The sequence below is a fragment of the Catharus ustulatus genome, chromosome 28 (genome assembly GCF_009819885.2).
Source record: "Catharus ustulatus isolate bCatUst1 chromosome 28, bCatUst1.pri.v2, whole genome shotgun sequence".
Lineage (NCBI taxonomy): Eukaryota > Metazoa > Chordata > Aves > Passeriformes > Turdidae > Catharus > Catharus ustulatus.
Genome location: NC_046248.1, coordinates 5394343 through 5409922, shown reverse-complemented (window position 1 = coordinate 5409922; position 15580 = coordinate 5394343).

Below are 15580 nucleotides of genomic sequence, written 5' to 3'. Positions count from 1 at the left end.
GGGTTTATCTGGATGGGGTTGGGTTTATCTGGATGTGTTCGGGTTTGTCTGGATGGGGTTGGGTTTGTCTGGATGGGGTTGGGTTTATCTGGTTGGGTTGGGTTTAGCTGGATGGGGTTGGGTTTAGCTGGTTGGGGTTGGGTTTATCTGGATGGGGTTGGGTTTAGCTGGATGGGGTTGGGTTTAGCTGGATGGGGTTGGGTTTATATGGATGGGGTTGGGTTTATATGGATGGGGTTGGGTTTATATGGATGGGGTTGGAGGGACAGGGGTTGCTCACCCCCAGAGCAAAAGGGGGTTTGTGAGGCTGGGGGGGCTCCCAGCACCCACAGCACCAGGGGTTTGGGATGCAAAAAGCACAAAGCAGCACCACTCAGGGCTGGTTATTCCCCCAAAGGGATGGCCCAGCACAATCAGAGCTCGGAGCAAATTGCCTTTTCTTATCTCTGGTGCAGCATTTAATGCATACAATGCATAATGCAGCAGGCTGAGAGAGCCAGGACAGCACAGTGCCCCTGGAAACTGAGCTGCATTTTTGGAAGGACACCTCTCACCTCCTCCTGTCCCAGTTCCTGCCCAGTTCCAACTGGTGGTGACCATTTCCCCCAAACCCCTGCAGGAGCAGCTCTCCAGAGCCCCCAGCAGCGCTGGGCTCTGCTCCAGCCTCCCCATCTGATTAGATTTATGCAAATTCCTGTATTTATTAGCATAACAGGAAGATTGTTCTGCTGCCTGGGAAGAAATGAGCCCCTTTATTCCACTGGATGTGTCAGCTTGGAGCAGTTAATAAGATCTATTTGTAATCCATAGGTAGGCACGATAAAAGCAGAACTCAGCACTTGCACTGGGAGAGGAGCTGCTGGGAATATGGGGAGCAGGGAACTCGGTGTAATTATTAGGAGAGACATTTAAATACTCTTCAGGGTAATGCTGGAGAGTGCAAGAGAAGCCAAACACACTGAAAATCTCATTTTAGCTCCAGCTCTTGACTGGAGGAGCCAGGAGGGCTCCAGCCCCAGCCAGAGCCACCCCAGCACAGGGCAGGAGAGCCCTGGGGGGGTGAGAGGGGAGCACCCACAGCACAAGGAACAGAGTCCCAAGGGCCCTTCAAGGCTGAATTCACCTGTTTGCATTGGTGTCAGGACTTGAGGGCATCAGAAATTTGGATTAAATTTGGATTTCAGGACTTGAGGGCATCAGAAATTTGGATTAGAGTTGGGTTTCAGGACATGAGAGCATCAGAAATTTGGATTAAAGTTGGGTTTCAGGACTTGAGGGCATCAGAAATTTGGATTAAAGTTGGGTTTCAGGATTTGAGGGCATCAGAAATTTGGATTAAATTTGGATTTCAGGACTTGAGGGCATCAGAAATTTGGATTAAAGTTGGGGCAGCCACAAGATGAGCCACAGCTGCTGCATCCAGGTTTTAGTTTTATTTAGACCCACAAGGATCACCCAACTCCTGGCCCTGCCCAGGGCATTCCCAATAATTTAATTTGGTTCTCATCAGCCTGTAAAGGCTGCAATGAAAGCCCACCCTGGTTTATTTTGTGGGAGAGGGCTCTGAGCAGCCCAGTCCATGGCAGGAGCCCCAGGGAGGATCAGGAATTCCAAATGTAGATTCCAGCACACAGCCCTGCCCTGCCTCCCACCCTGGCCCTGTGCTGGACACCAGCACTGCCAGTTTAATTTGTCCCTAATTAGCTCTGAACCGTGTTTGCAACCTGCTAAAATGCCCACTTAGGCTGGGGGGGAGCAAACATTGGCCCATCTGCCAAGAGGTTTTGCAGCAGACGTTTATCCAAATAGAGAAATCAGCCTGCTATTCACATCTGATTAACAAACACAGCCTCTAATTAGCCCATGTGATTAAGATCCATTTGTGGAGTCACTTCAGCACATACACTGAACCATCACTGCTCAGTGACAGGGAGAGGAGTGGTCCTGCCTGGCCCCTGAAGGGGGAAAAGATTATTTAGGAGAAATATTTAAATGTTTAAAGGGTGAGAGCACTGCTGGGACAATATTCCATGGGGTTCTTCTCAAGGAGATTGTTGTAGAGGAGTTGTGGTCCAGGCAGACCACTGAGGAGAGAAAATTTTCTATTTTTTACTGCCTGTACTGCATCCCAAACCTGACTATTCCAGCACAAGGAGAAACCTCCCAGGATTTAGGAAAGACCCTCCCAGCCCAAATTTGAATTTCCCACTCAGAGCCCCATGCATGGACCCTCAGGGGACTTGGCTCTTGGCAAAGTTGCTGCCTGAGTGCTGCTAAATAACATTTTCCCTGTTGTTGCCCTGCTTTGCTGCAGCAATTCCCACAATCAGTGTGATTTGTAATGTGTCCTGTCCCCTGAATCTGGAGTTATTAACCTTAACAATGTCAATGAGCTGCTGCAGTAATTGAGTCGCAGCAAATTAGGGGTTGGTGTAATTGTTAGGAGCTGCTTGGTACACAGGAATATTTTAATATGTTATTGATGCCAGCAGGGAGAGAATTCAGAGAGAGAACGAAGCTGGGCAGCCCCAAATGCCAACAGGTGTGCTGGAATATTGATTCCAGTTTCCCTGGATTTCCCTTTGACGTTTACAGAGCACTGAGCAGTCCCATGGTGATGCTGAATCCCCAATTATTGCCCTGTTCTCCTGGATTTGCCAAGGGAAGGGGGAAAGTCTCATTTCAGGGGGTTTTAGCCATTTCAAGTTTTTTGTTTGGAATTCCAATTCAAGGTTGAGAAGAGAGGAAATGGGGAATCGCCACATCCAGCACATTTCAGCCTAAATAAACCTGGTGTGCTTCCTTTAAGTGAGTCACTGGGGGAGTGCTGCTGCTGCTTTCATGAACATTGTGTGTGCCATTAACATCTTTGCTTTAATTAAAACCATATTGAAATCCAAAACAAAATTCCTGAAGTGGCTACAAACCCATTAGAAATCCCCCAGCCCCAGAGAGGAGAGAAAAGCTGAAACCTCAGCAATGATGGGATGTGGATGAGGAATTCCATAATGGCTCCTTGCAAAAACAAAAATCCCAATTACCTGGAAGGATTTTGGGGCTGCACCTGCACCAACAGGACAATCTGCTCTGTCAGCTGTACACAAAATAAAAAAGCACCAAAAAACTCTTATCACTGCAAAGAATCACCTGAGCTGTTTCCAAAGCATTCAAGCTGAGCTAAAGGAAAAGAACAATAAAGTGGAGAAAGGAATGTTCAGGGGGGAAATGTGGTGTTAAGAGTTTGTTATTCTGCTAAATATTAATCTGGATTTCCTCTTGTACTGCACAGCTCCTGCAGATGAGTTACCCATTCCTCCAGGCCTGCTGGTTTGAAAGCTGTTTTATTTTCCTGGAGATAATTTCTGTGTGCAGCTCTCCCTCCCCGTTTCAGAGCTGTGATTGTGGCTGCAGGATGGCGAGAGGCAATTTCTGCCTGCCCCGTGTGATCCTGTATCTGCACTCAGAGCACACAATCTCCCACCACCGTCCATGCAGAGCATGCAAAATCCTCCCCTCGCTTCATTTCCCAGGCAGGAGAGGGGAGAGCAGCCAGAAGGGAAATGTCCATGCAAATCTCCCTTCCCTGGGCAGGCTGGGCTGTTAAAATTCTCTTTTCCCCACTGAAATGCAATGTTTGGGTTGCTGCTGCTGAGGGTGGTGCTGTCACTTCCAGCCACTAAAATTCCTTTAAAATCTGTTTGGGCTGGGGGTTATTCCTTCCCCTTTCCACAGGAACAAGGGAAAACTGAAAGGGAGGAGATCCAGAGGGCAAGGCAGGGAGGGCAAACCCAGTGGAGCTGGATTTTGAGAGCAGGAACATTTTCCAGGTTCATCACAGAGGGGAAGAAATCCTTCAGGGATTCCTCCCTCCCTGGGCACCACCCCAGCCTCCTCTCTCCCAACTTCCCTGCCCCTCACAGCACTGCTGCTGCTTCTTCTAAAGTTCAAAGTGCAGCTAAAATTCCCTAAAATTGCCAGGTGTGAGGGGGCTGTGGCACAGACCCTGCTGGGAGGGGATGGGATGAGCTCCCACCAGGGCTGGGGTGGTTCCTCTGTCACAGCAGCCAAGCCCTGGCTGCTGACACATTTATTTCCAGTGAGCCCTGAGAATGGGGAAAACTAAAGGGAAAATCTGGGAAATTTCTCTGGTCCAATCTCTTTTGAGGCTCTTGGTGCTGAGCACCACCATTAGGAGGTTGTGATAAACTGAGTTAAAATGATAAAATAATAAAATAATGAAGTAATTTGGAAGAGCAGTGGGCATTTCCCAGGAAATCCATCAGCAGGAATGTTCCCTGTGGATGTCTGAGCACGCAGCCCAGGCAGGGCTGTTCACACTTCTGCTGCCACATCTTCCTTTTCCTCAGCACAAACCTTGCTCCAGGCTCCCAGGGCAACAATTAATGGGAGGAAATCAGGAAACCAAACCCTGTCAAAGGAGATTTCTGTGCTGTGAGCAATCAGGCTGGCAGCTGCCTATGCTCCCTGTCAGGTGGGATGTACATTTATAGATTTATTGTTGTGAAAAGGCTTCCTGGGCGAGTTGGGATGCAGATTGCAGGGTGGTCTTTGGAACTTTTCCCGAAGTTCTTCCTGTGTGAGGGAGGAAAGAGTCAGGAGTTAATGCAGGGGAGCTTTGGGGATGAGCAGGGAGCCCTCAGAGCCACCCAAAACTGGACCCAGCTAAGCCCAGCTTGTGTCTCTAAAGCCAGGCCTTTGGGAGGGGCTGTGCAGGAGGCAGCAGAAGGTTCTGATAACCTGGAGAGAGGGAGAGGTGCTGACAGCTCCTGCTCAGGGGACAGGAATGGTTTGCTGTGCTCTCATCCCAAGGGAGCAGCCACAGCTCCCCAGGCACCTCAGGAAGGAGAATTGTTCCTCAGTGCCCTGGCCAGGGCAGGGGTGAGGAGCAGGTCAAGCATGGAAATGTGCTCCCAAACCCCCAGCACTGCCCTGGGACACCCCCAAACATCCCAGCCCAGGGCAGCAGCTCCAGGGGGCTCCCAGGGCTGGGACCTGCCCAGGCTCCTCTCAGCCAGGCAGGGAAGTTCTGTCCCTAATCGGGGCTGACATGGCAATTTTCTCCATCATGTCACTTGTCAGGGGGGCCAGCAGCCTCCCCTCCCAGCCCAGGGCTTCCCTGGGACCTGCTGAGCAGGAATAAATGCAGAAATAAAATAAATCCATTGTGGAGCCCAGCAGCTGCCCAGGGAGAGCAGGAGCTGCTCTGCTCAGCTCAGGGTGGAGAGGGCCAGGAAAGGTCTGGAACAGAGAAGGGTTGGACAGGAAGGTCTCACACACGTGTGTGTGCAACAGAAACATCTCTGAATGTGGAATCTGAGGAATAGAAATGATGGCAAGTTTTGATACAGAGGAAAAGAATTGCTGGGTAAGTAAGAAGGCAAAGAGCAATAAGTTTAAAGGGATTTTCTAGCTCAGAGCAAAGGATAAATCCACCTCAAACAAAAGATGTTTTTACCAAGCAAAAGGATTTTCCATGGGATGGGAGCAAAAGAGAGCTTGGTCAGGAGACCTCACATTTTTACAGGTTTTAGTCCATTCCATACAGAAGTCAGTGTCCCATGAATAGCTCAAATAATGAAGTTCCATCCTCCTTGCTTGCCCACCCTCCTCTTTCCACGTTGTTTATGAGGTTTGAGGAGCTTGTCCTTGAGTCCCAGCTGGAATGGGAGTGTTTTGTCTCCACCACCCTGTGAAACAACCCTAGGAGCCCTCAATGTAAAACTAAAAGCTGCACACCCAAGCAGAACAGAAAAAAACTTAAAGTCAAGGCATCTTCACCCCACTGCACCCTGCTGTCCCTGTCCCCTGCATTTCTGCACAAAGCAGCTTTGGTTTGTCCTTTCCACAGCCCAAAACTTCCACCCAGCCCTGGTGACAGCACAGACATCGCTGGGGCTGCTCAGTTAAAGAAATGGTGAAATCTCAGTTAAAGAAAGGACAAAGTTGGTGGAAATCTCAATGAAAGAACAGACAAAGTTGGTGGAAATTTGAATTAAAGAAAAGACAAAGCTGGTGGAAATCTCAGTTAAAGAAAGGACAAGGTTGGTGGAAATCTCAATGAAAGAACAGACAAGGTTGGTGGAAATCTCAATGAAAGAACAGACAAATTGGTGGAAATTTGAATTAAAGAACAGACAAAGCTGGTGGGAAGCACAAGGCACGGGGTCCTGTGGGATGTGGAATCAGCAGCACTGAGTGATGCTCTGTTCTGAGCACATGGGCCAAGAGATCCCACTCAGAGCTCTCACAATTCTGAATTCTCCCAGGCCTACTCATCCAAACACATCTTTTCATCCCCCTTTGTGTTCATCACTTGCATCTGTTGTTTTTTTTGGGAAAAAAGAGCCTTGTACAGAGATTCCACCTTCAGAAATCTCTCCTGGGATGAACCAGCTGAAGGATCTGGAGCTCAGGTTCCTGGGGTGAGTTTTGGGTGCTGCTGGTGCCAGAGGAATTCAGGGTTAATTTTCTTTATTCTTCTGAGGATTCACTGCCTGACCCAGGAGCTGCTCACACCTTTAGCAGTGCCCTCCATGGGCAGCTCTCAGATCAGTTCATGTCCTTGTTCCACTTCTCAGGGCTGCAAAATCCCAACATTCCAAGGAATCCGTGGGGCTGTGCAGTTTTCTGGGCAGTGTGCCTGGGATGAGACACTGAGAGTGCTGAGCACACCCCTCTAAAACTCCTTCCTCTTTGCTTCCAGAAGTGGGGGCAAACAAGGGGTTTTTCATATTAATTCTTCTCAGATACATTGGAAGGGGAAATCATGAACAGCTTTGTCATATGATGGAATGGTTTAGGTTGGGCCTTAAAGCGCCTCCCATCCCAACCTTGGGCACCTCCCAGACCTGCAGCAGCTCATTCCAGCCTGGCCTGGACCCCTCCAGGGATGGGGCAGCCCCAGCTCCTCTGGACTCTGATTTTTCTCATCCATTTAGAACCCATAGAGAGCAGCCCCAGCTCCTCTGGATTCTGATTTTTGCCATCCATTTGGAGCCCAAAAAGAGCAGCTCTGGGTACCCTGTTCTATTTTTTGGAGCCTAAGGAGACCAGCCCCAGCTCTGGGCACCCTGTTCTGATTTTTGTCACCCATTTGGAGCCCAAGAGAGCAGCCCCAGCTCCTCTGGACACCCTGTTTTGTTTTTTGTCACCCATTTTAGAACCCAAATTGAGCAGCCCCAGCTCTGGGCATCCTGTTCTGTTTTTTGTCAACCATTTGGAGCCCAAATTGAACAGCCCCAGCTCCTCTGGACACCCTGTTCTGTTCTTTGTCACCCATTTAGAACCCAAGGGAGCGGTCCCAGCTCTGGGCACCCTGTTTTGTTTTTGGAGCCCAAATTGAGCAGCCCCAGCTCTGGGCACCCTGTTCTGTTTTTGGAACCCAAATTGAGCAGCCCCAGCTCTGGGGACCCTGTCCTGTTTTTTGGAACCCAAATTGAGCAGCCCCAGCTCTGGGGAACCTGTTCTGTTTTTTGGAGCCCAAGGGAGCAGCTCTGGGCACCCTGTTCTGATTTTGGAGCCCAAATTGAGCAGCCCCAGCTCTGGGCACCCTGTTCTGATTTTGGAGCCCAAGGTTGCAGCCCCAGCTCTGCCAGGCAGCAGCAGGGAGGGTCCCTGAGCTGCTCCAGCTCCTGCACACGTTGCTGCCATTCAGCTTTTATTCTCTGAGAATAAACAGCCCGGAGGGGCTGCAGTAATGGTTAAATTGTGCAGTGTAAATTAAAAGCAGAGAGAAAAGAGCAGGAGCCGCTGAGACAGGAGCTGTGCAGGCAGGACTGAGAGTCCCTGTGGTGGCTTTTAAAGGTCCTGGAGCATCACTGCAGCTCCTTTGGCATTGCTGGGCTGAGGGAAGGAGGGAATGAGCCCCCAGCCTTTGCTCCTGTGTGCCCAGGTGATGTTTTGCAGTGCAAGGCTGACACACCCTGCTCAGGGCTCTCCTTGTGCGTGACCAGCCAGGACACAGAGCCCCTCTCCCTGCCTGAGTCATCTTTAGCTCTGGATAATTGGATCAAACACCCAAAACTCCCCTTGCAGAGTTCATGGCATCATTAAGCCTCCAGGCAGGGGGATTAGCAGCAGCAGGTGATTTTTATTTGCTGCAGCAGCCAGCAGAGGTAGAAACGACACAATGTGTTTGGAATATTGTGTTGCTGCCTCAGTTCTTCAGTGTGGGAGGAACAGAAAGCATTAAAGGAAAATGAAAAAAAAATCCTGGGATGTTTGAGATTTGTATCCCAACGTTTAAGGTTTAAATGGAGCAGTGAAGTGATGCTCAGATGTGCTGTGCCTGGAGCTTTGCATCCATCTGAGCTCAGCAGGGATTGCTGGAACCTTGGGGCTGGATTGCTGAGCACCCTCAGCTCTGTCCTTCTGACCCCCCTCAGCCCCAAGGCAGGGATGAAACCCTGATTTAGGAGAGGTCAGGGAGGTACAAATGGAGTTTTGTGGTTTTTCAGGGGGATGGATGGCACTCAGAGCTTTCCTCCCTCACTGTTCAGTGCTGGAAGCTTTCAGGATTCTCAGACTCCAATGGGGAAAGGCAGGATTGATTTTAGGGATTTTTCCCCTCTGAACCTCCTCCCTGTCACCTTGCAGCCATCCCCCCTGGCTGAAAATTCCTGGTGAAAATTCCCTCCCTGTGTTCCTGCAGGCTCCAGTGCCTCACACTGAGCAATTTTGTACCAGCCTGGCTGAAATCCATTCTGAGGCTGCTTCAAACAGCACCAGGTGAGCCCAGAGGATGGAAAAGTGAAAATAGGACTGCCTTGGCCCCTCAGAGAGCTGAGCGTTGCATTAACCAGGTCAGGGGGGCAAGCTCCATTCCCTGGGATCACATTTGTCCTCCCAACACGGGAGATCCAGCTCAGTGCTGCTCTCTGCATCCATTCCCTGGCTGTGAATGGGAGCTAAAGGGAAATGAGAGCACCCACACTGCTCTGAGCACCAATGGGACAGCACTGCTCAGAAATGTTGCCTCTCAATAAATCATCCCCACCTTCCAGTGCACAAGGAACATCAATCCCTTGATATTCCTGAGGGATCCTCCTTCTGGGAAGCACGGCAGGCAAAGGGTTAAGGGGAGAGAGTGGGGAATTTGAGGAAATGCTTTGGGCTGGTGAATTCCAAATGGGAAAAAATCCATCCCTGTGTGTGTGCTGGAAACACGACTGCAGTTAGCCCAGGGATTAATTGAATTCCCAGGTATCATCTTTTATTTCAGAGGGAAAACAAGGGCAGGGGGCAGAAATCGATGTGAACATTTTCAGATATTGGCAGCCCGGTGTGGTAGCCATGGCAACCGGAGCAGCAGCATCCCTGTGTCTGCTGAACACGTTCCCTGCCTTTCCCTCCCTCCTGCTGCTCACAGAATGTTTGTGCTGAGCCCTGGCACAGGCAATTTTCACCCTGCTACCACCCAGGGCTGTCTCTCCAGGCTGGCTGCTCAGCAGAGTCACCACGTGTGGGAAAACCAGAGATTTGGTGGGGAAAACAAACCCAGAGCCCTCCCTGGAGTGCTTGGTGAGCTCTGCTCCCCCTCTGCTGCTCTGAACCCTGGCTAAAGGCTTCCACAGCCAAAATTTGGGTTCAGTCCTTGGTGCTTGGTGAGCTTTGCTGCTCTGAGCTCTGGTTAAAGGCTTCCACAGCCAAAATTTGGGCACAGTGCTTGGTGAGCTCTGCTGCTCTGAGCTCTGACTAAAGGCTTCCACAGCCAAAATCTGGGCTCAGTTCTTGGTGCTTGGTGAGCTCTGCCCCCCCTGTGCTGCCCTAAACCCTGGCTAAAAGCTTCTACAGCCAAAATTTGGGCTCAGTGCTTGGTGGTTGCTGAGCTCTGTTGCCCTAAACCCTGGCTGAAATCCTCTACAGCCAAAATCTGAGCTCAGTCCTTGCTGAGCTCTGCTCTCCCTGTGCTGCTCTGAGCCCTGGTTAAAGGCTTCCACAGCCAAAATTTGGGCTCAGTGCTTGGTGCTTGGTGAGCTCTGCTGCCCTAAACCCTGGCTGAAATCCTCTACAGCAAAAATCTGAGCTCAGTCCTTGGTGCTTGGTGAGTTCTGCTCTCCCTGTGCTGCTCTGAGCCCTGACTAAAGACTTCCACAGCCAAAATTTGGGCTCAGTCCTTGCTGAGCTCTGCTGCTCTGAGCTCTGACTAAAGGCTTCCACAGCCAAAATCTGGGCTCAGTTCTTGGTGCTTGGTGAGCTCTGCCCCCCCTGTGCTGCCCTAAACCCTGGCTAAAAGCTTCTACAGCCAAAATTTGGGCTCAGTGCTTGGTGGTTGCTGAGTTCTGCTGCCCTAAACCCTGGCTAAAGGCTTCTACAGCCAAAATTTGGGTTCAGTCCTTGGTGCTTGCTGAGCTCTGTTGCTCTAAACCCTGGCTGAAATCCTCTACAGCCAAAATCTGAGCTCAGTCCTTGCTGAGCTCTGCTGCTCTGAGCTCTGACTAAAGGCTTCCACAGCCAAAATTTGGGTTCAGTGCTTGGTGCTTGGTGAGCTCTGCTCCCCCTGTGCTGCTCTGAGCTCTGACTAAAGGCTTCCACAGCCAAAATTTGGGCTCAGTGCTTGGTGCTTGGTGAGCTATGCTGCTCTGAACCCTGGCTAAAGACTTCCACAGCCAAAATTTGGGTTCAGTTCTTGGTGCTTGGTGAGCTATGCTGCCCTAAACCCTGGCTAAAATCCTCTACAGCCAAAATCTGAGCTCAGTCCTTGGTGCTTGGTGAGCTCTGCTCCCACTCTGCTGCCCTAAACCCTGGCTAAAAGCTTCCACAGCCAAAATTTGGGCTCAGTGCTTGGTGCTTGCTGAGCTCTGCTGCCCTAAACCCTGGCTGAAATCCTCTACAGCCAAAATTTGGGCTCAGTCCTTGGTGAGCTCTGCTGCTATGAGCTCTGGTTAAAGGCTTCCACAGCCAAAATTTGTGCTCAGTCCTTGCCCACGCTGAGTTTGGAGCTTTCCTCCCAAGGGCTGGAGCTGATTTCTGAGCTGGAGGATTTTTTTGACCCCTGATGTTCACCCCACTTGAGCTGGGAGCCACCAAAACCAGAGCAGCTCCCTCACCAGCGACAGCACAGAGCTCTGAGTGTCCTCTCAGCACAAACCCTGAGAAATAAAAACCTCTCTGAATAATTTCCTGCTCTCCTCAGCCCTGCTCTCACTGCTGGAGAGGAGGAGAAGCTGAGCCTGGTGTGGGGTGAGAGGGGATCTGTGCAGTTCCAGAGCAAGAAGATGTTCAGTGCTGGAAGGATTGGAGGAAATATTTTTGGAGTTAGAGGAGAACTGAGCAGCTCCAGAGCAAGAGGGTGTTCAGTGCTGGAAGGATTGGAGAGCAGCAAAGGAAATATTTTTGGAGTGAGAGGAGAACTGGGCAGCTCCAGAGCAGGAGGATGTTCAGTGCTGGAAGGATTGGAGGAAATATTTTTGGAGTTAGAGGAGAACTGGGCAGCTCCAGAGCAAGAGGATGTTCAGGGTGGAAGGATTGGAGGAAATATTTTTGGGGTGAGAGGGGATCTGGGCAGTTCCAGAGCAGGAGGATGTTCAGTGCTGGAAGGACTGGAGAGCAGCAAAGGAAATATTTTGCTGTGTGGGCCCTGTGTGGGTGTTTTCCCAAGGAATGTACAATTCCCTGCTGCCTCCATGGAGTGCTCAGCCCCGCCAAGAACTCCAGGCTTGGTCATTTCTTGCTTGAACGTTTTTGTTTTATTCAGGAGCTCTCCAAACACATCTGCCAAGTTTTGTGCTGGGCTCAAGGCAGGAAGAAAAGAAATTCCAGCAATGTTCAAGCCTGCCTGCAAACCCAGCCCCAGAGGGGGTTTCAGTCCAAGTTTCTTCCCCTCTCAGCCCCTGGGTGCAATCAAGACGTGGCCACGTTTCAGAGACAGCTTTTCCTCACTTTTTCCTGCCTTTTCTTTCCTGGAATCACTCTGGTGCTGAAGGAAACTTGAACAGTGAACCTCAGCAAAAGTTCACTGGATGCAGCAGTGAAAGGGTCAGGGATAACTGGGTTTAGAAGGGGAAGGAAACACGGAGATTTCTGTCCAATAATCAAATTTCTGCAACCAGGCCTGCTGCCATTGCCTTGATAATTCTGACAAGCAGCTCTGGGAGTCAGGAAATTCAGCTGCACACCTGAAATGTGCTGCTCATTTAAAAATAAAAAAGAGTTCTGAGGGAGCCTGGTTGGTTACAAAGCAGAAATGCACATTTTTATCAATTTTTTTTTTTTTGCCAGAATGCACATTTTTATCTCAGGAAACCCATTGAGAAAAAGCAAATCTGGGGCATGAATAATAGCAGGCTGCAAAAGGAGCGAGCTGGGCTGAGGGCCCTTTGCAAGGTTTACCAAAAAGCTTCAATTCTCTGTTTTGTTCCTCCATTTCACATTAAAAATAAAACCTCTTGCTGAACAAATTTCCCCAGAGGCAACATCCTCTGAAGGTCTCCTGCCTCTTGCAGTGAAATCTCTGCTTATCTCAGGGCTGAGGCTCTGCCTGTGCTTCACAGCAGCCAGCAAAGAGAAATTTGGGTTTGTTTGTCCATCCCAAACAAATGGGCTCAGAATGGGGGGAAGGAGCCAGCAGGGAGTGAAAAGGAAATGGTTTGTATATTATTATTTATATATTATTATTTATATATTGTTTTACACATCCCTCTGATGTTTCAAAGCTTTCTGAATGCTGACCAAGACAGGAAAAATATCATTTTTTCCAATTTGGGTGGCCCAGCTGAGCCCTGGGAAGGGAGCAGGCAGGGTGGCACTGCTGGGACAGGGACAGATCCTGCACATCCCCCTCTGGACGTGGATCTAGGCATGGCCATGGAGAGAGGGAGTGAAGGAAAAATCTGCTGGGAACCCTCTCAGATCCCTCCTTCCCGAGCAGCAGAAGCTTGCAGGCAGTTTGTGCAGGCAGAGCCCTGCCTGAGCTGGCACTAAAGGACACAGGGAGGATGCTCCTGCTCCTGCACCTTCCTGCCATTTATTTCTCTCCTTTCCCCATCCCCCTGTTGATTTAAAACCTTCCATAACCCCACGAAAGGTTCAAATCTCGGGGGGACCTGACAATAATTTCTCTTTCTCTGAACCAACCCTTCTGCCTCCCCTTTCCCCACAAACAAAGGGATTTGCTCTCCTTGCCTGGGCTTCCCCCAAGCCTTTCTCACTCCCCTCTGGGAATTCTAAATTTGGACCACACCACAGCAGTGCTCAATAGCCAGCGTGTTCTGATTGTGTCCCCTTGATTAATTCTGTTAGGAGGTGATGAACTGCACCCCTGACCTCCCCTCCCTGCCTGTCAGCCCCTTTCAGCACTTCCAGGCAGCTTTGAAGCAGCTCCAGTAACTCAATCATCCCTGCAGAGCCTTTTTGTGGCCGGGGATTGAACATCCCTTGTCCTAGGAGGGGAAGTGAGATGAATGGCTGGGGGATTTCAATATTCATGGCTGGTGCTGGGGGAGAGACCTGCAGCATCCCTGGGCATCCTCCCCTCTGCTCTGCGAAGGGAATCCTGCAAAATTCAAAATTGCTTTGCTGTCCTTCCTGCCCTGTGCAGGAGTGCTGGGGATGATTCTGCAGGGTTTTCCTCTGAAACTCCACAGCAGAATTCTCCTTGGCACTGAAATGGTAAATCCTCTCTTCCTCCCTCCTTGGATGTGGTTTTTTTTTTTATTTCTCTCCCCTTAACACCTGAAGAAGTCTCACAAATCAGACAGAAGCCCTTTCAATTTATTCTCACTCTGATTTAATCAGGGCAGCTCTGGAGGAGCTACACCCTGATCAAAGCAGAGCAAAGGCAGCGTGCACCGTCCCAATTTATCTTTGTTTTTATACATACATGTATAAAATAGCTCTCAAAGAAGCAAAGCAGCAACTCCTGAGCATCCAGAGCTCCTGGGATCACTGCAACCTTGTGCAGGTCCCAACCCCTCCCTGCCTGGGTTTTTCACTGCCTGAGGTTCTCCAGGGGAAATCGTTCCCAAAATCTGAGCAAGTTCTCTGCACACTCACCCCGAACCCTTTGTGATGGAAATTCGGCTGAGGGAGAGGAAAATCCATCTGATCCTCTGCTCATCTCATGGGGAAACCTGGAAACAGAGCCCCAGAAATTCCCAAAATCCATCTGATCCTCTGTGCTCTGCTTCTGGTTAAACCTGGAAACAGAACCCCAGAAATTCCCAAAATCCATCTGATCCTCTGCTCATCTCATGGGGAAACCTGGAAACAGAGCCCCAGAAATTCCCAAAATCCACCTGATCCTCTGCTCATCTCATGGGGAAACCTGGAAACAGAGCCCCAGAAATTCCCCCTGGGACTCCCCTGGATCAAGTTCATCAATCTCCCCCTCCAGGGCAGCAGTGACTTTGTGCTGGCTGGCATTTGGCATTTAACATTTGGATTTGGTATTTGTGCCCCCCAGGTGGATCCAGGTGCCTGCCTGGCACAGGGGACCCCAAGCCCAGCCCCAAATCTCATTTTGGAACCCGAGTTTCAGCATCATTGAGGATTCCCCAGCGAGGATTTGAGGCAGCAGCAATGAAGAGCTGAAAAACCAATCCAATTACCAGACTTTGAGAAGTTTAAAAATAAAAAATAAAAAATAAACAAACCCAGAAATTGTCTAAATCTGCCTGGTGGCTCCCTGGCACCAGCACAGAACCAGGCTGCAGATTGTCAGCCTTGTTTGTCTCTGGGTGTCACCCACTGCCTCCTGTGTGAGGACATTCTGTTTTTCCAGGTTCAGGCCTGGGTTTCTCACTTTACACAAACAGCTGAGAAAATTCAACAAACATTTGACAGATTCCTCGGGACTGGGCCGAGGAGGGGCTGGAAAAGCTTCTCTGGGCTCTGCTGCCCCAAGGCAGGAGCACTCACTGACCCCTGGCTGTTCCTTCGTGTGATGAACTTCCCACCAAAGCATTGATTTATTCCTTGAACAGCTTTTCCTCATGTCTAACTTGAAACCAAGCTGCTGGATTAGCTATTAAATAAAGCACTGGTCAAAAAAAAAAATAAAAGAAAAGACAATTTATGGGACTTGTAGAAATCAGAAGGGAAGGGGGATGGAGTTCCCTTGTAAGTCACACACAAGAGCAGCTGTGCACAAATAAATATTTATGGGATTGTTTCAAGTTGCAGCCAGCTCTGTCTCCAAGTTCCCTGTGTCTGTCTTTCATGCAGCTCGAGGTTTGCAGCAGATCACAGGAATCTCAGAGCTGACATTCCAGCAAATAACTGCAGCTCTCAGGTGTCACTGCTGCTCCATCCCCCCGCTCCCCGGGGCTGTTTTGTGGATATGGCAACAAAACAGGAAAGCTGGGGCTGGCAAAGAGAGCCCAGATCTACAGCTCAGCCTCCTACCGACTATTATCCATGCAAGAGCTGAATTAATTATCATTTCTACCACCTTAGCTGGGCTGAGTCCTTCTCAGAGCAGGTTTCATCAAGGATTTTACAGCTGCGTCATGCACGGATTTATCATTCATTATTTGGCCATTAAATGGAGAAAATAATTTTAAAATCCAGGCCACAACCAAATCGAGCAGGGTTGTGGTGTAGTTCATTACAGGATCACAAA